Source organism: Cebidichthys violaceus, unplaced genomic scaffold (genome assembly GCF_023349555.1).
Source record: "Cebidichthys violaceus isolate CVI_PGR_0920_01 unplaced genomic scaffold, fCebVio1.0.p SCAF_20, whole genome shotgun sequence".
In the NCBI taxonomy this organism is placed as follows: Eukaryota; Metazoa; Chordata; class Actinopteri; order Perciformes; family Stichaeidae; genus Cebidichthys; species Cebidichthys violaceus.
The window spans coordinates 3,151,582-3,174,072 of NW_027176373.1; the positions used below are offsets into that span (position 1 = coordinate 3,151,582).

General features: G+C 40.3%; 1 protein-coding gene across 1 annotated transcript in view; it reads right to left on the minus strand.

The window, feature by feature from the left end:
* The window catches only part of LOC137876265 (gamma-aminobutyric acid receptor subunit beta-2), a 60,137-nt gene that overhangs the window by 35,418 nt on the left and 2,228 nt on the right, over window positions 1–22,491 (minus strand). The gene's annotated exons all lie outside the window — the stretch shown is intronic.

A 22,491-nucleotide genomic window follows, 5' to 3' on the forward strand; every position in this document is an offset into this window, starting at 1 on the left:
GTTCATATTTGCTACTCCTGTTATTGTCTATTCAATCCAAAAATACAATTTACTTACATTCGTTGACGATATAAATTTACAGAACTAGAAAAAAAGAAGTCAAACCTTCAAAAGAGGTCTAAAGGTCAATCTTTTTATGTAAAACACTTGCATTATGTACAATTAATACAACTGCTCAGCACACATGGCCATGACACATTAGCTACAGATACATCATCATCAAACGCCTGCGAGGGTGCGCTCCACTGCTGGGGGAGAATCTGGCGCCGTTAGATCACGAGACTCTCCTCACCTGGCCCACTGACGCCATGTGCTGTACACCGAGAGAGGCACCGGCATCACCGCTCCGCAGTCGCTATCTGAGCCAGTGAGAGGCAAAAGAAGCAGCCTCCAATGATTATCCAACACGCATTGAAATTCTGACCTCGACATCTCGAGTCATCCAAACGGGTGAAAAGCCTCAATGAGTCATAATGACCAGGGTCCCTTCTGATGTGAAAGCAGCTCTGGCCAAATGTAAGCCTGCAGTCTCTGATATTTACGCTGATTTGGAAAATAGTTAGTGTGGACATTGTGGAACATAAATGAAAAACTTTGCTTCGTGAAAACACCTTTAGGCGTTCAAGTCCAGTTGGAAAACCAAAAGTCTGAAATTAGAGTCTGAAGTGTAGCCTTTTTTTTTTTTAAATGAAAAATACACATTAGATGAGCAAACCCAATAGCTGCAAGAATCACATGGTGTTTCAGGTTCACAGCTTAAACTAATACCAGGTCTGAGCTGGTGAGTGGTGAATTTCAACTTGTAATTTAGCAATGGACAGCAAATGACAGTTAGATGTCTGACGTTTGAAGTGCTCCATCGTGTGAATGATGGGAACTTAAGGAGTCAACTGGCGATCACCGAATCGGTGTGGCACGGTTGATCTCACGTTCTTCCCTGAGGCTCTATGTTTTTTAATTGAACGCATAATCTGTGACCAGGCCCATCCCACACGCTCCGTAGTCCCACCCAGATGATGTCTGCAAAGCTCAGGTTTGTGTTTCATTACTGAAAAGGCCCGTTTTACTGCCAGAGTCACTGTGGGGCCAGACTTTCTCAGACAGAGGCAACGATTCCAGACAATGCTGTACGTACAATACATGCTTGGTCTGTCAGCTCTTCAGGCAGCGAAATTGTGCAAAAATCTCATATTGGTATTTCATGCCATGGATTTTACAGTTCGACTTGGACAGGATTTGAATGCCAGGGAGACTAATGAAGGCCAACACTGTTAGTAAGTAACCATCTCACCTTGCACAAACGAATAACAAGTCACATGCTGTGCGCTTGTTGAGACTCTTCTGTGCCATGAACGATCTACAGCTGTCTCGGCCTCCACGTCTAGCATTATGTTCTTAGTATTAAAGAAATACCAACAATCCAGCTTCTCCATTTTGTTACTTTCCCAAATAGTTCAGCTGCGATCAGTGTAAACTTGTGGAGAACAACAAACAATTGGGAAAAAAAAGAAGAAAAAAAAAGAAAAAGATGTTCCAGCTGCCCACTCTGACCTCGTCAACCCCACTCATCCTCCGAGCTGCCCTGTCCACTAACCCCTCACATCTCATCTCCACCCCCGCAACACATGGCTTCTCTTGGGCTGAGGACAGATTTAGGAACTAACATTAGACTTATTTAGTTGGACTGTTTGAGAACTCTTACAAATCCTACTTTGTGTGTTGTTCAATTGTTCCAACTTTGTTTTTTGCTTTGTTATTCATAATTTGCGATGTCCCTGGAGATGGGATTTATTTTTAAAGCAATTCATAACGAATGAAAAGACAACATATTTTCTGATCTGGTTAGGTTTAGGCAACAAATGGCTTGATTATAGGGACTATATTGAATAATTTCGTAATAACAATGGATCACATCACCTTCTATTATGTGAAAAGGGTTGATCATAGTGAATCCACTTAGAATTATCACCCAACTCTGCAGTTCCCTGTTAGCTCTACCTCTCAGTTCATGGTTTTGGATTTGAGACCTGCTTACTGCGCTGGTTCACTGTCACTGTTCTCACAGCAGAGAGCTGTTTTTAGCAAACATGCTCTAAATATCTCCTGTAGGCTACCTGCCCAACACAGACGGCAGAAAGGCAAAAGTTAGATACTAGCAGGTTGGAGCATAGTGAAGAACCAGATATGATCCTCTCTACTTACATTTACAAGGTGGACAGAAATGCAACTCCCAATTGGATGCTAATGTTGTTGTGTGTCTGCTGGATGTGTAGCAACTGTTTGAGATAAGTTCACCAAAATCAACCTAAAGTGTGATATTAAAACCCCAAAAATATATATATATATTTATATTTATATATATATATATCGCTTTGTCCCCACTACCCTTGAAGCCAGTTTTCCATTTGAGAGCTGTGGAATGCTGTGGTGAGTTTGCTGGAAGAGATGGGGGGGGGGGGGGGGGGGGGGGTTTAGAGGTGGAATAAATGAAAGGCCCTGGAAAGCTCAATGGAGCAGTGATGCAAATTGCTTTTATTCTCACAGCTCCTCAATTCCAGTCTCTGATTTCAGTACCAGCAATGGCCTCCCTCCTCTTGTATCCCTTTCCTCTTCTGCCCCAAATGTAAATTTTTTCTCTCTTTCCGATCATTTCTTTTCTATTTCATCTCCCATTTTCCCCTTCATTCCTTTACACGAACCCTCTTCCATCGACGTTTCTCTACAGCATCCCCTCTCTCTGTATTCCGTCCCCATCTATCCATCTCATTCTCAGAGGACCTGCTGTTGCATCTATTTGCATGCAGTAAAAAAAAAAAAAAGAAGGGAAGTGGGAACATATTGGTGGGGAGTGTGAATGGCTTAGATCATTCTGACTAAACAGACACAGGCGAGGGAGCTGTCTAGAGAACAAGCCAGGTGTTGGATCAGCCTCTGAGGTGTTTTATGGCGGGCCACATTCAGATTTGAATAGCTCCTCCTCGAAGCTTGTTGACAATATAGCATTGGGAGTGTTCAGTTCCAAAATTGTCATATTTTGCATATCGATAACAGGGCACCAAATCAACCGCATGATTGCATGGACTGATATTTAAAAAAATATTGACAAGCCATGAGATTATCATATGATTTTGATCTTGAATATGTTCTTTTTCTGAAAGAGGTATGTGTCACTTTAAATTATTTCTATAGTGCACTGACCTTGAATAGTGGCACTGAATCCAAAAGGAGTCTGCCTCCTCTACCTCTATCCTCTTTGTGTCTTTCTTCCTCTGCTTTTCTCTTTACAATACCTTCAGAGGGGAGGAAATGTGCTCGCTCCACCACTCAGTCATATGTCCATACCAAACTCTATCACCCCCCTACTTCAGTTCCTCCAAAAAAAAGCCCTCCAACAACAAGTGGCTTTCAATTTCCTGTCTCACACAGTCCTCATGCTGTCAGCGACAGGGTATGAGGAACCTGGCATAGGGCGCAGCATTTCCAAAGACGCCTAATAATAAACATGCCCATCCCCACAGAGCTGAGTGACATATATTCCCCCGTCTCTGGGGCTCTGTGTATGGAGTCTTTAGGATTCAGCACAGTATCTGGAACAGCTTGTGCACCGCATGTTGAAATCTGCAACAGGAAAGCATACAGGGGCTGCTGCAGGGGTTTCGTTTGGTCCGTTTGCTCCAGAATATATAATGCTGATATCTTTTAACCCAACAGTCAGACTGACGGCTTCAGCAAAAGCCCCCCAAAAAAATACATCAAAATAGATAAAAAAGACAATCTATAACTCAAATTCCTTGATTGATGTTTGAATTTACATAACGACATTACTCTGACCAAAGCTATTAGACTGTACACTTTTTGTATTTTTCTTCCCTCAAGGTCTTTTCCTTATTTCATAGCATGTCAGAAACTCGATCACAGATTTGAATAATTCCCAGATTCTTGTTTGTTTACTTGCACTTTCTCTAACCTCCCTTTCCATCAAACTTTCTCTGCGTCTCTTATCCCTCTTTTATTAATACATCTTCATTTTCCTTCACTACTCTTTCCTCATTTACTCCCGCCTGGACTCTGCTTTCAAGAGAGCTTGCTGCTGAAGGTGAATCAAATTTAAAAGGAACCTCTTTCTTCCCTTCTCAGAGCTCTCCCAAAGCACGGGTCCAAAGCTTTGCCAGTTGGCAGTGGTGCAGCTTAACTCACTACGTACTATTTATTAGAGTCGATTGGAGCATCTGCAGGCCCTTTTGTGTCCTCTGAGAGGAGTAGAGTGGAGTGGCAATTCCAAGGGGGGAAGGGTTGGTGGTGGGGGGGAAGAGAAGAGAGGGCAGAGCAGAAGGAAAATTATCAGGGTGCCTTTTGAAGCCCGCTGGAAGACAGGGAAGAAGTTGATTGGGATTTCACTCTCAACTGTCATTCAAACTAGATGGAAGGTTAGCTGGCCAAAGAAGTGGGAGAAAAAATTAGTCTGTGTCTGCACATGTCATCTGTCCCATTTATTGCTTCTCCTGCTTGAGTGTGTGTGTGTGTGTGTGTGTGTGTGTGTGTGTGTGTGTGTGTGTGTGTGTGTGTATGTGGAGTCATTGTCCAGCTAAAGATGCGCAGATGTACGTCTGTTTTACCACAAACTTGCCAAAATGCCTGCTAGAGCATTAGACAGCTGCCCTTTGACTATCCCCACATACACAACTCACATATAAATACCCTAATCCACTGGAGCAGTCCCACAGCTCATGCATTATGGAGGTCTGGGGAACTGAGGAAGAAGCTGATTGCTATTCGAACAGAGTACCAAGAAGCACACACCACATATACACATTGTCAACAATGAGATAATGCAACGCATCGACATCTGTGGATCAATTTTGCGCGTAGATTCTAAATGAGTACAGAACACTGGTTAACAGCCTATATCTAAACAAATCCAGTTTAAAGGCGTGTGTCTCCTGTCTTTTTTTTCTTTGACTATGGACAGAGTTGTGTGAGCTCAGATTTGATGGCCTGCATACAGTATCTCCTTGAGCAAGGACACCCTAGAAGAAGCAATATCTCCTCACAGTTGGAATGACCTACAAGAGACACAGGGGTGCTTTAGGAGGGTGTCAGCTTCAGAATGTGTGTGTGTGTGTGTGTGTGTGTGTGTGTGTGTGTGTGTGTGTGTGTGTGTGTGTGTGTGTGTGTGTGTGTGTGTGTTCCCTTGCCTAGCCATGGACCTCTGTGTAGTTACAGATTCAACATTGGACCGTAGGGCCAACAGGGGACATCTAGTAAGTCCAATTGTTTTTCTAACATGCTAAAATCATGTCTAAAATCGTTAGTGAATTTATTCCAAATTTAGCCATGAGGGGAGCTGCAGCTATTTGAACACATTTCTAACACATCATGTTTTTCACACTCTTCTATAGTTTGAATGGCTTCCAGTCCAAGGCAGGCTTTCAGGCTACAGACTCCTTAAAACAAAAATGTGCAGATTTTCAGCCATAATCACAATTTTGTATTATCTCGAAATGAATCAACTTCAGTGGATGTCCTGAGTAGTTTCAAGCCTTGCAGTAAAATGAAGGGCTACCTATGAGGCAGAAGTATAACATGTATTTTAAAACCCCAAAACAAGTTTTAATTTGCACAATTAATTATCCTTACAAGGAAATAATATTCCACATTTATTTATCTAGTTTTCCTATCCTTGTAATTGTGTTATAAAAAAAGATTGCAAGAATATAATTCCATTCTATGACTAAACACAAAGCTTAAGGAAAGTAACGTATTCAGGTCCCCCCTCACTCTGTGTTCAACACAAACAATTCCATTGCAGGCTCCACTTTGAAACACATTGGCCAGGGTTGCAAGTCCCCTCTTGGGTAATATATTAAAATAATAATACAAAAAATAAATAGATTAGGTGTAGAATTATAGTCCACTGTTGATAATGTAGGGAAGTAATTATGTGTGTGGCAATGTCATACATAGATAATTATAGAGACATGGTAGTGTAGAAATCAATTCAATGCATTTTCACACTACCTGCCAAAAACACAAAGAAACTGCGCGAGGAACGAACATAGCATGGCTGGCGAGCTGTAGAGCAATGCGAGAACTCGTCCCCATTTCAACTGTAGCAAACATATGGCATAAAATATTCAATTCAAATGACTTTCATTCAAACCGGCTTGAACGAAAACCTCTGGAATCTCCAGAAATAATTTGTAAGAACTGAGGTCTAGTTGCTGAGAGAGCCAAGTGTGACAGAGTCAGTGCTGAAAGTGGCAAAACGTACTATAGAAAACATATTGTGAAAGTTTGACTATTTCTTATTAAAGAAATAGTCCTAAGAAAACAACAGTTAATATGGAGGTCTGTGGAATTTACAGACTGTCCTGGGACATTTGACATTTACTAAGTTTTATTATTGTCACTTTTCAGCTCTTTAAATACCATGAATTAAATTGAATCCATTTCCACACAATTAGAGTTGTGGCAGAATTTGTATTGGCAGATTGCACTGTAACTTGATTTAGGTGTACAAGTGCATACAACATATACAGTATAAAACATGTTCAATTCTATATAATCAGCCCTTTTATTTGCGTGATGATAATATTTTCATATTTTTGTGCTATTTCAAAGATTTGGCATGTTAAACACCTCGATTAAAGTATTTGAAATTTGGTTTCATGCATGCAACAAAGAATAATAATAGTGAACAATAACTTGATTTGAGCACCAAAAAGCCTTAATATCCATAGTACTCTGGAATGAAAGTGCATCTCACACAAACACGAACATGCATCCTGTTTAACACTAATCCTCACAATGTTATTTGTTTTTCAAGGGAGTTGTTCCTCTCCTCATCTCACCCTAACTGACCTATTTAACTTGTGAGAGACATCAAGATTATAGACTTGTTTTTCATTTCATGGCAAAACTAAATAAATAAATACAATCCCGATTTTACTTAGTGTTTTCAGTGGAAAGAAGTCTTTTTTTTTTGTAATTCTTGTTTTAAGTTTGACATTGATCAAATAGAGGGCAGACTGGCAACATTTAGTGCAGAGAACACTTTATTTAAAAGTACAAAATCTGCCCCACAGAAAACAAGATGGTGACAAAACATATGAGTCGACTACCTTTCCTGCCCGTTTCTTGCAAGCTCTCCAGCTACTTAACAAGCAATAACACACTTAGGACTGCAATGCTACAGACACGTGGAACACTTAGGATATTCTTAGGGAATCAATGCTCAGAATAAAACCCCATACGCAAATACAAAAGAATGGACATGCATTTCTTCTATGCAATCTTCATGTGTGGGAGATGCAGAAGTGGGAGAAATTGAAGGAACACTTGCATGCCTGGCTAACCGCTAGTTGGAATTCACTCCCACAGCGGACAATATAAGGCTGAACACAAAAGAAATCTGGAGACTCTTTCAGGCTTCATCTATAGCATTGCTGCTGATGTTAAACTCCCTTTAACAGCCCAATAGACAACAGCAACACTTGCTCTTGCACTGTACATTTTCCTGGCCTCAAAAGACAGATAATTACAAAAGAAGCTCTAACTTAAGACCCAGACAAGCAAGGCTGTGAAGAAAATGATTTATTTTTTTCAGATTTGTCAAATTGTACTATACAGTACTAAAATAAAACTGTACAATTGCAAATCACTGGTATATAACATATCCGTATAAACGCAGACAACTAAAGAAAGTGAAGTGATGGCAAACGCATCCCTCGAAGAGCAACTTCTGCCGTACATCCCGCTCGCCGCTATCCCATTATCAGCTTTCAGTGTCATGTTCAGCTGCTGTGTGAAAACCAATCCACACCCACCATCTCTCCTTTTTTGGCCATTATCAACTTCTTGTATGTTGACAAGCTGTGATAAAGCAGAATCTAATCTTGTGCTCCATTGACAACTGTCAGTTGTTCTTGTGATAGTTCTAGACATGAGCACAACTACAATGACCCACAAGGCCAATTATAAAGCTTTGATGACAAGACAAAACAGCAGAAACTGTGTGAGTATATCTATTCAGCTTGTAAGAAACGCACACACACACACACACACACACACACACACACACACACAATGTAACTCAAAAAACACATTTATCTCACACATATCAAATACCAAGACCTTTCAGAATGCAGAATTTTCTCTTTGCGTTGGCCTTTCGTCCACAGTGTTATTATCAAACGCCCCCGAAATGCAGCTTTTTCAAAATACGTTCCACTGTGTATACCTTTAAAACTGCTGGCCACATGTAGATGGGGAAACTGGAAATTCAAAAGTATTACATACAATTTCATAACACATGGTAGGGTAAGTGATAAAATCGTCATGATAAAGTCTTCCAAGATAGCAATGATACACGTGTGTGTGTGTGTGTGTGTGTGTGTGTGTGTGTGTGTGTGTGTGTGTGTGTGTGTGTGTGTATATATATATATATATCTTTGTATGGATAAATACCCAATCCTGATTGGCTACTAAGTAGTTCTAGTTAAACTGTGGATGAAAAAACATGGTTGAGGTTTAGACAGTTTTCAGTTTGACACTTAAACATACACTGCTTTAAGCTTATCTGTGCAGTGCAGGGTGAAGTTAGTGATATGTTCACCTCATGACCCTTACATGTCATGCCCTCTGCTTCATACTAGCCTCGGAGCGTTTCTCTCTTACTCTGTTTGTGTGTCTGTGTACTTGATTACAGGAGTGGGATCAGGTGTATGGGTGTTGGGTGGCAAGCTGCTAATCAGCCTCAATCAATGCTGCTTTAATTAGTGGGCTTTAACTCCACCACAGCGTCAGATCATAGTCTTACCTACTCAGTTAGTCTCGACCCAGCCGTTTGACACTCAGTTAATCCCTTGTAACACCATATCGAAGCCTGAATGACTTGACAGTGGACAGGAAGATGACAAACTGAAGTTGGGGATCTTCTTAAGAGTAGATTCAAAATGACAACGTCATTTGTTTCTTATTTATTTTCTCAAAAATACTTAACATTGTCTGGGCCTCCTCCCATTACACGCACAATATGTGTCACTATCTTTTTTAATTAATTATGATCACTTCATACCAATTTAATCTGGGCCTGCGTCCATCACAACTATCACAATGAAGGAATGTGCAGTACGGCCCAATTGGGTAACTTGCTGGACCACTAAGTTACACAGACGTTACTTAGACAAAGTTCAGACCATAGACTGTATAAAACATGGACTTAGCCTCTGTGACGTCACCCATAGTTTTCTAAAATTCAAAAATGGAGGTCAAAGGTGGGCGGCTCCGGCTAATATATAAATAAAACAATACTAGTGTTGAAGGTTCACTCACCAAAAAACTGTAACACATGATTAGTTTACATGTCGCGTGAAATCGTAGAAGGTAACGAAATGCAATCCTGTCAGTTCCTTCTTTTGCACATTAGCATTAATGTTATTCACCATAAAGAAGTAGCAGGAGTCTTCTGTTCTTACAGATTGGTGTATATATATATATATATATAGAGAGAGAGAGAGAGAGAGAGAGAGAGAGAGAGAGAGAGAGAGTTACTAATTAGGGCTGCAACTAACGATTATTTTAATAATCGATTAATCTGTCGATAATTTTTTCGATTAATCGATGAATCGGCGGGGAAAAGGCGAGTGAATAAAAACGTGTCTTTAGTCTTGCAAACTATTCCACCCGTTTTACTACTGTTATTAACGAGCTAACGCTAACTTGTCATGCTTCTCAAGCAGGATAAGGAGTAAACAGCAGCACCAGGAGAGCTACTGGAGGGACGTTACGTTCCTCTCTTCAAAACGGAACAACAGTAGGATTCTGTAGTGACTAACCTGCTGTTGAACTCTTCCTCCTCATCAAGGACTCCAACATGTTTACGTTTTAGGTGCTGAATCATCACCGTGGTGCTCCCGTGCCGTGCCATGTCGCTTTTGCATATCTTGCAATTAACACACTTTTTTGATGTATTTAGTGTGAAATGCTCCCACACCTTGGATGACTTACGTCGTACTGATTTATCTGCCTCCGCCGTGTGTTTCAGAACAACGTTACGGGTCTCTCCGATGGTCTTTCCTCTACCTCCGCTCTGCTCTCAACTTTTTTTTATACTCAAACATCTCCACGACTTATTGAGTGGCGTAATAATCGCGCGACGCAACAAATCGATAATGAAATTCGCTGCCAACACTTTTAATAATCGATTCGTTGTTGCAGCCCTATTTCTAATATTTCGTTGAAAACTGATGCCGGCAGCACGAAGGTCATCCAGCGGCCGCCCATCGTCTAAAGTCCACACATTGGCGAGCAGGATGCACAGACGTACAATTTAGTATTATTGTGATCCTCTTGCTTATCAAAAATACAGGACCACGTACCTCCTCTGCCTCTGTGGAACAGCCTCCTCTGCCACAAACACACTTGCATGCATGATTTTGACCTCTGTTAGGTCACTGTAGGTGGATGAGCCGAAAATGAAGCAATCTCACTCTACTCACACTTTAGTGGATATCATACTGAGTGTGTCAGTCTGAACATGTTACCTTGATTAACAATCTAAAAATAGGTCCCACACAATGATGAGTGTTGTCTCTATTAACACAACACAGGGCAGTTGCTTACACACTCAAGGCAGGAGTGATCGAATGTTTAAATTTGCTGTAAACAATGTGCTCTTTATTGACTTCCTCATCCTTGACTCTTTCTTCAGTCGTCTGTCCCTGACCCTCGACGATCTCTCTGTATGCATTACTACATTCGTTCAGGGGGCTTTCTAAACTATAGATGGTCAACTACAATCGATAAATGTTTCTCCAAGGACAACACCTACAGTGACAAAAAGACCTGCTTCTCTTTCCAGTTCTTATCATTGGTGATATATGTGCAAAGCAAACTGTGAGTGTCTGAGATAATGTACCACTTTTAATAGATTTAATAAATAACCATCTGGACAAGAGCCATTCCAGCTCTATAACTGAAAAATACTCCAGTCAGCGCCAAAGCCAAATAGTTGTCAGTGAATATTAAACATTGATCAACGCTGCACATGATGCTGTTTACATAGACATTGAGCCTTTGGTTTAAGGCATTTAGTCATTATGGGCTGTGTTGTTGTTTACGTCCTCTTGACTCTGTACGTTCATGAAGCAGATTCATAAATTCCTCTGATATGTGGACCTTTTTTCACTTAAGTTGATATGTTTTCTTGCTGGCAAAGACTCGCACAAGACTTTGCATCATTCATTTTGTTTTTGTGAATAATTGCTGGCTATTGGCTTTAATAACTTGTGGAACATTTGAGCAAACAGTAGATTGGGTTTTCACTCTTTAATATGCAGTATTTGCAAGGATATTGGTAAGTCTACTACCACCTTGAACAAGAAGTGCCATGAAGGCCTCCACTATCCGCGGCAGCTCCCGCAGCGGGGATGAAGATCCGTCGTGAGGATGTAGCAGCAGGTACACAGACGGACACCGCTAGACGTCTATCATATTCTTTACTTCTTCATGTGTTGACTGCGTGACGCTGAAGAAAAAATGGCCTCACGCTCCTATATATGACACAAGTGTGGACGCAAGAGTGGCCCTTGCAGGCAACACTCTTGCGTCCACACGCGTCCACACGAAAAAATATTCTCAACTGTGCATGCGTGAATGGATCAACCCAATAGCGACAGCTCTTAGAGAGCGAAATAGAACCAAGTGGTTTTATTACCAAAACTTAACCAAGTAGTTTTGTTGTTTAAGTAAGCCTCCATTGAAAGTTTATTTTAAAGACTATACGCATGTAAAGAGCAGAAATTGTACATTTCCTGTGAACTTGGAAACGAGCGGAGCACTTTGCATTGGACCGTTGAACAAGAGTTGTGCCAAAACTTAGATCTGTTGAGTGCGAGCAAAAGCACACAGACAAACAGAGCTGTGGGGTTAGTGAATGGAGAGATGCCTCCTGAAATGGTAGGCCAGCCGATTAACCCACTTTGATCTGTCTAATCCCCCTGCAGAAGTGCCCCGGCCCAGAGTCACTGTCTAACAGGCAAAGAGAACGGATAAGTGAGAGAGACCAGACAGTGAGCGAGGAACAGAGGAATGAGTGAACGTAGGAAAGGAGAGCAACATCAGCCTGACACAGGACAGGTGTGGGAATGATTGCCCTGCGATGAGCGAATCACACACTGACAATATGCTGTCAATTCCCCAATCTCTGCCCACCAAAATAGATGATGCTGCCGCTTAACAGTTAGACCTACAGCTGCATCTCTGACGGCTAAACATCCACCCCATCATTCACTGTCACAGGCAACAGTGAATCAGATGCTTAACTGGTGGGCTTGTTTAACCTGGGGGAATTGATTACACGCCTTCCTTCCCCTGACATTTAGAGCTACGCTATTAATTGTACAATAAGCAGTGTCTGTAACATTAATAATGACTTAATCAGTACATCTCGGCTACTTTATGACAAAGTGTGTGTGTGTGTGTGTGTGTGTGTGTGTGTTTGTGTGTGTGTGTGTAATGCAATTGATGTATGCCATTTCATTTATAGATGTTGGGTATTGCATATTATCTTCAATATTGTTGTTGTATAACAAGACTCAAAACAGCAGTAATATAGTGACGATCCTGATCAAAGGTGCAGAATTACTTTGCATACAACAAAGGGTTGCTGCAGGTTCTTAAGGTATCTTAATGGAGTCAGCTTTAAAAGTTAGTTTGTTTGCAAAAGAAATTTGAGATTCTTAGGGGTGAGCATACACCTCTTATCAAAGATGAATTTTTAGTGATATGATTGTTTTTTTTCACTCATTGTTTGATTGTAAACCAAGGATTGTGACCTGATGATGGTGTTATAGATGAATAGTGAGAGGATCATCAACATACAATATTTTTTGGCAATCAATTCAATAGCTGTGGAGATATTTCACACGTAGCCAAAGTCACTGGATACATAATTGCACAGCTTGTGGCCCGAGATAAAAAAGTGAAGAGGATCATAAATATTAGGGGTGTAAGAATACACATACGTATTGAACCGTCCGGTACGAGGCTTACGGTTCGGTACGCATTACGAAACCGAACAATACGTTTGAGCAATGCTATTGCATTTGGAAAATGCAGAAGCTTAAATTGTGGGAAATATAATGCGCTCAACAAGACATGAAGAGCCATGTTCTTCGGACACGCCCCCTTGAGACTCTCACCAGCGAGGATTTGGAATTTCTGCTTTTCTGCTGTACTGAAAACGTACTGAACCGATAATAAATACCCCTAATAAATGTATGCATGTAGAAACTGTGGATAGCTAAAGAGTTAGAGAAATAGTGAGCACAATCCAGGGAGATAAGAACAATATATAAGAGTGTGTTGCACGCTATGCTAGAACACAGAGGTAGATGTAAAGAGAATTCACCGAATGAAAAGTTGGACATCTGCAGAAACCTGTTGTACAGACTACTGATGAGATTTAAAGAGATATGTGCATGCAGTGAGTACAGAAATAATGGCTGCCTAACGCTTCAGTCACCATTTTCCCAGACATCTTTGTACACACAGCTTATGAGATTTTGACTGCGCAAAAAGCTGAGGTAATCTTGTCAGGCCGACAGCTGCTCCGTCTACCTCTCCTCCTTCCTCTGCCTTTAGTTCCTCCTCCTCACTATTTCGTCTTTTCTGAATTCTTCTAACCTCCTTCAGTTGCACCTTTTTGCTGTTGAGTTTCCCCGGTCCTGCTGTTCAGTCGCACCTCATCTGTACTTAGCTCAAGTATATAGGGGATACTGCAGTGCCTAGTTAGCCTCTGCCAGACTGTCTATGTTGCCTTGTTGCCTTGTTGTTCTGTTTTCCCTGTCTGTTCCTGTGTATATATGGCCATCTGCCTGTCTTTTGATTGACTGCCTAACACCCTCAGTATTTTGGATTTGTTTACCCTATATGATTGACTTTGTTTTTAACAGCCTGTCTATTGACCAAGAAAATACTTAATTACCTCCAGCCTAATTATATGTAGATTATTGCACTATATTTGTGTCAGGATCATTTTGTTACTACTTCGGTATCACTCTTTAGCTTTAGAAAGAGTGTGAATGCTAACCTATTGGTAAATCTTTAATACAAATGATGAATATTACTTTTTTTATTTTAAAGGAATAGGTAATTTCCAATAACCACATGGGAATTTTAGTTTTTGGCAAATACTACTCAAACCAGAGAAAATAGTGCATTTGTTGGTGACTATTTTCAGTTGTGAATTAATTCAAATGCGGTGCGCCGGTAAGTATTTGCGACAGCAGACCAGTGTTTGTGCGATCTACTCAAAACTGCAGTACTGAAGTTCATTGTAGTGAAGAAATATGTCCCCAAGAGTGACTACCCAAGAGTTTGAATACTTTTTCAATAACAGGGGAGGTCTTCAACTCAGAGGAAGAAGCCAGAATTGATAATCGCTCATATGTATCTCCAGGATATGAACTATGTATAATATTACCAACATACAGCTTCCAGACAATTCACTTGCCTAGTGTTGTTTTGATAATAACACTTGACTATACAAATAACATTCTTCTATCATCGTTGTACGTTCACACGTTTATTAAATGTTGAACTCACATCTAAGTCACCGGGAAATTGATAAGGTGCTGTGAAGTACGCACAACAAAATAGTCTTCTGGCTGTGCCCACCCCACACTAAGAGCATCCCAGTGGTGAGGCAGGTGCGCCCACTGATCTAATGTGTGATGTATGATGACGACGAGCTATGAAATGCCACTTTGTTGATCCTTTTACATGTATTTATCCTAGTTCCATTTTGACGGTTCTTCATCCTCCATATGAAGTGAAAAATCATCTTCTGTTCTTATTTCATCATCATGATCAACACCATTATCACAGCAACACATCCGCCACCTTCATCATCATTTACATTGAGTTAATTGCTTCTGCTAATGGATAAACACCTGGCCGTATGTAATGTAGTTACTGATGACATAAAAATCCTCTTTTCCGTATACAAACAGCCCACTTTAGTGTCTGTCCTTTTACTGCATTTGTGTGGCACACAGTGTAATCTAAATGGATTACTAAAACTCTCTAGAGCTAGACACATGTATCTAAACCTACCAGCATGAATAATGCAAGTTGGGCCATGGGTTGTTTCAGCACTCCACTCACACAATTCATCCACTCCTCCTTCGCTGCCTCAAACATCCCCTGTGACTTTCCTCTGCACGAGCTCGCTGTACGGTTTTTTTCAGTATTCGTATGTGAGCTCGATGTATACAGCTCCTGTGTAAGCGTCATGTTTTTCTTTCTTTCTTTGCTGAATCTGTGGATAAGTGGTGGTGGCAGGTTGTTGCCAATCTCTTCGGGTGAGGGAAAAACAGAGCGAAGTGGAAAAGACGTGGCCAAATGAAAGGGTTGTAAAGTTGAAACTGAAAATTACAAAGTGAGTTGGTTGAAAATAATTATGCCAACTAATGGAAGCCAAAATATCCCTGATACAGGCGCTGCCATTTTGATCCTTTTGAGCCAGAGTCTGCGCAGTAGTGATCGTCGGACTGGAGCTGCGGTATTGAGGTTCAGCCGCTGTAGCAGTGAGGCGCTGACTCGAGTCAGATTTACAAATATATGAACCCAATAGAGAAGCTTAAATCACCATTCAATTGTCAGCTTGCACATTCACTACCGGTTGTTTTTCATATTTCATATCAGCATTCTTTACACACAAGAACAAGGTACATATTTGATTCCACCGGGAGCGTTTCAGAAGCGGAGCGCTCGCGGGCGCCACCCGCGAAAATCATGAGATTCCACGATAATCTGCGTAACAACCCCGGATGTATAAAGAGAACAACAAACACATAAAAGGTTACTTTACCTGTCCGACGTTGAATTGCTGTTGATTTGGTCATATTTCCCTGTTTTTTGAGACATTTTTAAGCTTGGATATTGAATCTTACATGTTTGTGGTCAAAGCAAAATATAAGAAGAAGAGAAGTTGTAGAAGAAGAGCAACGACAGAACAAGCATGAACCAGACCCGTGGGCTCTCGCACGCCCCTTCAGTGAGGCAGAGGTACTGTTTGCCTCCCCTCTGTGCTTTTTCACTGCGGTTTTATGTCAGATCAGTAACACTAAATATGTTCTACACACACGTGAAATACATTACCTATTCTATGGAAAGAAAGGACATATAATAAAAGTGTCTACAAGTATTACAGTGGTGACAAACAATGAGAAAGCAAGTTAGTGAGGGATTCACGATTTGAGATGAGGCACAGCTTGTCGCTGCCTCACCTATTTTAAACAGGACATGCGCAAATTCAGTGATTTTGATTATAAAAAATGATTGGAATCATACAGAAATTACATTTATAGCACAGATCTGTAGAGAAATATAAATTTCTATTTAATTTTGTCATTATTTGTTTTTTACTTTTCATGATGACATGCCTCCCCTGACCACACGTCCCTGCGCTGTAGCCAATCACTAACCAAACGCGGTAGCAGTTTGTTAGCGTGTGAGCCACATCGCTGCTGCGATAGCATCACAATATCTGTTTGGCTGGAGAAAACCTAATATATACATTTATGATCAAATATACTAATATTCAATTACGAAGACTACGAGTTTGTGTTTCAGAAATATTATCTGCATATGGATATGAACACACACATGATGGTCCAACAGAGCTGGTTAACTTTTTTGTCAGGAGATTTTGCTAAGCTGGCTAGCGATATGGTCAGTGACTATACCACAGTCTGTATGTAAATATCCTTATATACAGATCTTTTTAATGGAAAGTTAAAGTTCCATCCAGATCCCGATTCTCTGGCTCCATGTTGACGTAGCTGTCATCCCCTTTTTATAGCGTCAGATTAACAAATTAAAACCAAACTTGTCACAAAAATAATCATACATCAGCATTAATAGAACTACTTGAAATTACAGAAACCATCTTTGGGAACAATTTGACGTGCTAACTGGTGGGGGCAGGCTTGATGACCTATACAGCAGCCAGCCACCAGGGGGCAATCAAGATATTCGGTCTTATGATTTACAATAACAGAAATAAAGTTGGGTTACTTCATTAATTTACCCAAATTCTAATGTATGACATTCAAGGTGGACTCAGGTAAAATTGAGACAGGTAAATCACTACCTTGTTCACAAAGCTAACTTCAATATTTCTGATGTGTTAAGTATGGACTAATTATAGATCTATGTAAATGTAGGTTAATTATATATATTGTGTCTTTAATTAGTCTGCTTAAAGCTATCAACATTTCTATCTTAGCATAGGTCAAATAACTACAGGTTATGTGAAAGTTGTCTTTAGTAATTATATACCCAGAGTCAAATTGTCATTCAACACTGCACCGTCTCTCAGCTAAACAGAGAATTTTAGCATCAGCATTATGGATTTACATTAATTGGGTGGCCAGAAAAAGACTCCTACTGAATTCTAATGATGCTTTTGTCTCTTGAATGTTTATCAGTTAACTGTTTGACGACACATTTGCCAAATCAACTTTGGCAGGTGATAATAAATTGTGTTATTAGGTTGTTTTGCTACCAACAAGCTGATGGAAAAAGAGGAAAAAATCATATGTATTTAAATTCAGCATATGCTGAAAGTTGTCAGTATTCATTCATCCAGTTAGATTGGGCAGCATTCACCAAGATTTAAAATTGAATTTGGTCTTGAGGAAAGTTCTAAGAACAGTCTGATGTGTGATAGTGTTAGTGTAGTGTTTTTTCTATTTTAAAAGACCATAATGCTTTTTAAAATGTATGTAATGACAATAATTATAAAAATGTTCTACATGTTTGTTTTTTTAAATCCTATATTATACAACTGTAGAATTGAAGAAAAACGAAAAATATATATTATTTTTGCACAAACAGTGAAATGTGTGGAAGTATACTTTTGAGTGTGGGTAGAATATGTTCTTATCTAGAAGAAATTCCAAATAAGAAAACATTGTTGAATGTCAGAATGTCAGTGGGTTTAAACTTTTTTTTCTTTTTTTTTCTCAGGAATGCTCCGTGAATGTGGCCCAATTGTGTAACTCTTAATTAATTGTCCTGCTGTTGTACATCCTGGTGGCAGAAGAGTCAGTACAGTGATAATATTAAGATTGACACTGAAGAATATGGTTAACATGATATCTAATCTTAAAAAAAATGTAATCGTTATTGTCTATTGTTTTCTTCCCTCTTAACATGCAGTTACTACATATGCATGAGGTCCCTCCTTTAGTGCACTGCACCATAAGTCAACCGGTATATATTTTTAATCCTACTCAAGCTGTTTTTTAATGAAATTGTCTTGGAACAGGAGCTAGGAAATGAGTCAGACCGATGTATCATCTATCCTAAGCAATGAAAATAAATCAATACTGTTATCATTAGAGCCCGGCTTTCTTCATACATTATGTTCTCTCCTCCTCCATTGCAGCGCCAAATCAAATCCTTGCTGAACCCTGGTTGAGTTTGTTTCCGCTCGGTCTGTTACGTAATTCGAACAGCTACTTTCCTGGAGGCTACGTTAACATACCAGTTTATGAGGAAGCATAACTGGAGAACGGCGAGGGATTAGAATTTGAGAATGTGTGTATGAGAGACAGAAAAAGTGAGTATACACTCTCACTAGAGACATCGAAAGTATACAAGTATGCCCATGTCTGCCCTATATGGTAGCAGACATAATATAGACTGTGAATAAGAAAGGAGACACTCAAAGCAATGCTCCAAAGGACTTCAGTCACTAAACATTTGAACGTGGCAGTTTTGAGTACTATAATTACCCTTTACAGCCAACTCAAGAATTTGATTGGTGTGATTAACCCTTGCACATTTACAAAGTAAACCATTGGTTAGTTTGGGTTCACTATACCGAACCAACCATCTACAATAATATCTTAAACTGTACTTATCAAATATATGCTTTATCACCTAGAATTACATCTGGGGACTAAGACCAATCCCTAGTTGCTCATTAACTTGTTACCTTTTCAATATAATGTGGAGATAGTTTGAATAGTTTGACAGTTCATTTTACAACAGAACAAAAAGTTTGTGTATTCATTTGTCCCCACAATTGGAATGCGTTTCAGTCTGTGAATCTTTGCACATTGCCTCGACACTCTTATTAGTTACTATGCAACCATCATGGAGCTGGGGTTTGGAGATAATTTGAGTTCTGACAAAGACTGCAGCGATCAACCCCTTGTGCATAATTTTGGTGAAACCCGGCCAAAGAAAAGTGTGTGCAGTGACAAAAGAGACAAAAGTGTCTCTGTATCCTTTCAAAAAAGTTGAATTACATTACATTTGTTATCTTCAAAGATTAATTATATCATCCATCTCTTAATTTGTATCATTAGCATTACAATGAGCTGATTAGAGTGAGTTTTCCCTCACCGTTGCCATTATAAACTGGTCATTAAATGTTTAAATATGTGCCATGATAAAATGTAAATCATGTTGACTTACTATTTTGGCTGAAGACTTTTTACCAGTCTGCCCACGTCAGCAATAGACAATTGAAGGCCGCTTTAAAATAGATCTAGACACAAGATGGAAACTTCATATCATTTTGAAGCTTTCAGATATGCAGATGAGATATTATGCAATACCTTATAAGTACTTCCCAATCTCCCTTGCCTTTTATTATCAAAGAGCCTAGCAATGAGCTCTTGCCTTTCAGCCTACATCAATTACAATGTAACCATATGTATAATATGAAGTATAGATCTAGTTTTCAATGCGATCCTTGCGAATTTATAGCATACATCCTATCGGAGACATCTGCTGAGAGGTGGAAATATCTGGGCACAAAAATGGGGGAGCTCTGAAATTCACAGTCCTTCTCCAACAATCAATAAGCTCCTTTTGACCTTTGTGTGCATCAATAATGGTATTTCTGTCTGTTGGAGGAGGATAAGAACTTTAGTTCATCCTCAGACAGGAGTATTTCTTCCCCTGTGAAAACTGTTGGCTTAGGATTCAAGTGCTCAGTAGCTCAACCAAAAGCAAATATTGAGACTTAAATGGCAGTAGTAGAAAAAAAGTGCAAAAAAAATGAATTGCTGGGAAGAACGACAAAGAACGAAATCAACCAATTCCTCTATATGCCCACTATTCTCCCTTCTCCCTTTGACCAATGCATGAATTAAGGCTTGCCAAGCCACTTGCCTTGGGTTGAATGTCTAACATGACATTGGTATTCAGTGTGTGTGTCCCTATCTGTATGTCCACCTCTGAGTCATGCAGAATGAACCCTCAGCAGCACTCGGTACATGACCTTCTCTCCAACACCAGCACCGCTTCTGGCTCTCCACATGGTAACTTAGTAATGTCAGAGCACTATCTCTCCGATATATCTCTGTCTGTCTCTCTGTCACGTGAATACAGAGGTGAAAAATTTGACTCCTAGGTCTTAAACAATCACATCGTATTGCTTTTCTCCCTCGAAGGCTTGGGACTTTGGCCCTGACACCCAGGAACAAGTGACCTTTTATGGGTATCTAATGAACACCAGCCACAGCCTATATTCCATGTCTGGCTCCAGGCCCAAGTGACATGTGATGTAGTTTTTTTTACATAGTATATGACTCAGTTAAACCAGCTATTGGTGCACAGTCTTAACCTTAGCATATATAAACAGTCACCAGCCGCTACCTTATTCTAGAGGTTTGTCTTTTAAAAAAGAAAAAATAGAATGGGGTTTTGGGATAAGGTTCTTTAACTTGCTTGAGTCCAGGTTGTGCATTTGGCCCTAAGAACTGCTTACGTGACAAATAGTGTAAGGGGGGGACTTCATGTCCTCTGGGGGACTCACGCTTGAAGGCTTGCATGCTTAGTTTGGTGACTCATCTAAAGTGAGCTAGAGGCCTGTGTTGCTCCTAAATGGGCTCATGCTCTGTGACATAGGTAACAACGTGCTTCGTCTTAAAACAGATGGTTGAAGACAAATCTCTTTGCAGTTCCTTATTTTAATAGCCTTCCTGGAAAAATCAAATATATTCACTATCTTCTCACAAGTCACATTTCTCTGCTTTCAATGTGAGGCCTTCAACAGAAAGCAGTGGTGGGTGATAGAAGAATAGATTGTTAATACACACCAAAGCATGGGTGCCCTGCTCTGCCATAATGGCTAATAGGACACTGCTGGATATACCCATCGGTAACATCTCTCCATTATCCTCTACCCTGTTTCTCATCTGCTCTCTGAAGAAAGAACACAGGATGGTTCCATCCCCACACCAAAATAAGTGGCAGACAAAGAGCCAGATGGGGGAGAGGAAATGGAAGAAAGGAAAGTGCTTCTACACCAGCTGCAATCCTGAAAAGTGGTTACATTTATAGGAAGGGGAGCAGATCAAAGATGCCGAAACCATTACACACACATGTGGCCTCTTCTTTTCATGAGACTCCAATGGGTCAGGTGGTAATGACTCCCCTTTCACATTAGAGGGTGTTTAGTGGGCCAAAGCTGACAAAGGAATGGGATGATCAAAGAAGCTGGGCGGCATTGGCTCTGTGTGCTTGGATGGTGAGTGGGATTTATTTTTGTTTGACCATGTGTGTGGGTGTGTGTGTGTGTGTGTGGATATAAGCTCCGGCCATGACGCACTTCTGGGTAGGAGTAATGAACCTGGGATATACTCAACTTTTTTTTTTGGAAAGTTGTAGCCCAGAGGAGATGATAGCAGTAGAGGAAATAGTAAACACAACACAACACAAGTTGGAGTGTCCTGTTGTGGTTGACATGTACTACTGTATATCATGCAACACCATGGCTACACATCTTGCTTGTGCCCCCTTTCCTCACTCTGCTTGGATTTCTATCTGCTTTATGCTATTTTAGATGCTATTTTATGCTATTTTACAACCACAACAAATACCCCAAATATATACAGTTGCTTGTTGCCTACACATTTGACGTAACTAAATCACTACCTTAATTTCTGCTGAGAAAAGCTAAATATAAATTGAATGAAATGTCTCTTATGCATTAGGTGATTGGGATGTAGATACAAATAACATCTTACATAATACTTAAGTATTTCATTCCTGGAAGTGCATCCCATATGCACACTTACGACATGCATACTGTACTTGCAGGCACTCATTCACACACACACACACACACACACACACACACACACACACACACACACACACACAAACACAACATCTCTCCAGCTCTTGCATCGGTTACACACGGAAAACATGCCTTTAATTAAGGATTCAAGGCCACTCTGGAGGGCTCTGTAGACCTGCATTGTGTATGCATGTGCATGTGCCTATGGTTGTGCAGGTCTTCTGGGTAAATACATGCAAATAGACATGGCATCATCTGTTCTCTCATCTCATCTCTACACATCATAGTCCACAGGAGCACAGAGATAACATGAGCAACAGCCTTTGGGTGCTGCTGCTGCTGCCAAAAATATTCCAGCGCGTAACCATTCCCTGAGATTACAA